General features: G+C 36.7%; 1 protein-coding gene across 1 annotated transcript in view; it reads left to right on the forward strand.

The window, feature by feature from the left end:
* Positions 1-2,208, forward strand: part of SNTG2 (syntrophin, gamma 2) — a 644,399-nt gene that overhangs the window by 262,776 nt on the left and 379,415 nt on the right. The gene's annotated exons all lie outside the window — the stretch shown is intronic.

The following is a 2,208-nucleotide window of genomic DNA, read 5'->3' on the forward strand; positions in this document are numbered from 1 at the left end:
TGGAAGCAGAAGGATGAGGATGTGCAGGGTGAGGAATTAATCATGGAATTGTACAATTTGATGGAGGGGGAGGGAAATGGAAAGCGTTCTGTAAAACAAAATACTCTAATTTGGTAAATAAACTAGTATAAAAAAAGTCAATTTGGGAGGGGGAGGAAGGGAAAAGGGATAAATTGTATAACAATGAATGAATGAAAATCTAACTTCTCTGTAAACTTTTATTAAAATCACAATTAAAATGAAAGTTTTATTTAAAATAATAGAATAATTACAATACAGATTTCTTTGTGAGCGCAAGAGGAAGAAATGGTCTATTTCTAGCATGCATGTGTTCCTTCACGTTTACCATCACAAACTTCTCTGCTTAAATAAAAAGTGGTCAAATGATGATTTCTTACTTTGATTTCTAATTTTGCCACTTATATGTGTATTTAAAACCAACTAATTTTTCTTTTACTGTTTTTTAGTTTTATGCAAATAAGGTTTTCCTTAAGAATGAAAAATAAGAAAAGTTGCTTGAGGGGAAGATATGGGCAGTTTCTCCTCCTGTTAAGATTTACAGCCTCAGAAACTCCTAGTTGGGCCACTATGAGTTGGAATCACCTCAACAGCAGTGATACAAGCATGATACGTGTACACTTTGGGCTGTTAAAAAAAAACAAAGGTTAGTGGTTCAGTGAAACGGAGTAAAATTAGCCCTCTCCTTCCATAAAGGTTTACAGCTCAGGAAACCATATTTAAGGTTACTGTGAATCTGAGTTTTCTTAATGGCATTTATCTTTTGTTTTGTTTTGGTTTGAGGCCATGAGTATATGAAAGTTAGCCATTATTTAAAAAATGTCCTTTGTCATTTTCTTTTGAGTTGTTTTATGGGAGAACCTCTGCACAGCAAAATATATAGGCAGCCTTTTATTACCATGTTTATGATGTTTACTTGTCTGTCATTTCACCTTTTGCTTTAAATATTTCATTTGTAGCTGTCATAAAATCAACTCCTTATCATATTTTTCATATGTACTGCAGACTGAAACTCTATCTAATCCTGCTCCATTCTCACAATCTCTGCTGTTCTGGTGCCCATGGATGCAGTCACCATGTAATTCTGTTTCTGGGACAGTCATTCTTTCTTTTGACAAATCTCTACTTTTCTAAATATTATGTGATTTTTTTCCCCAGCGGCTGGTCCCTTATAATTACTAGTCCAATAGTGTGTGAAGTGAAGTTTTGCCATGCTTGCTTCTGATGTACACCCTGGTTGTACTTCCTGTAAGACTGATTTGTTTGCTGTTTTTCTATATTAGGGTATATTCAGAATTCTTCACCATCACCACAATAAAAAGCATCAACTGGTTTTTCACTCACATATTGACTTACTTTGACACACAAATGAAACTATTAAAATACCATGACTTATGACATATATCAAGTTCACCTTAAAAACTGGCATCCCTGTTTTTAAACAAATTAAAGAAGTCCCCGATTTGCCCATTCATCATATTTGCCCATTCATCATATTTGCCCATTAATTATTTTTGTGTGCCATCAATTTGGAAATGATTTAGAGTTGACCCTCCAGTGACTTTTCAGAGACAATATATCACATATCGCATGGGAGGAGACTGCCCATCCTCTCCTACCGAATAGCTGTCGGATTCAAATCGCTCGATATTGGGATTGCAGTGCAGCTTATCACCACTAGCCACCATAAAACCACCAGTCCGTTCCCCCACCCCCCATATTAAAAAAAAAAAAAATGGAAGAAGGAAAATTTCCAAAAAAATGAGTAATGGAAGTTGATAGAAAAGGGGGCTGAATTGTTTTCAGTACCTAAGAAGTATAATTTTTTTCAGTGTACATAAAACACTTTTGTGGAAGAACAACCAGGTAGTATACATTTGGAGGTTAGCTGTTTTACAGATATCCTGTTTATTGTAAGACTTTTCCCAGTGTGGCTCACAATCCACAAGAAACGGCCTTAGGCAGGTTCATCACATGATAACATAAAACCATGACACTTCTTCAGTCAAAGGAGGGACCAGTCCTTGGAGAGGGACATCATGTTTGGGAGAGCAGAGAGACGGCGTAGGAGAGGCAGACCCTTGATGAGATGGATCGATTCTGTGAGTGGAGTGGTGGGAATGAGTGTGTCAGAGATGGCGAAGTAGGCACAGTATAGAGCATCATTTGGACATAGGGTCACTATGAGTC

This window comes from Elephantulus edwardii, unplaced genomic scaffold (genome assembly GCF_000299155.1).
Source record: "Elephantulus edwardii isolate Elephantulus edwardi_28Jun2011 unplaced genomic scaffold, EleEdw1.0 scaffold00025, whole genome shotgun sequence".
Classification (NCBI taxonomy): domain Eukaryota; kingdom Metazoa; phylum Chordata; class Mammalia; order Macroscelidea; family Macroscelididae; genus Elephantulus; species Elephantulus edwardii.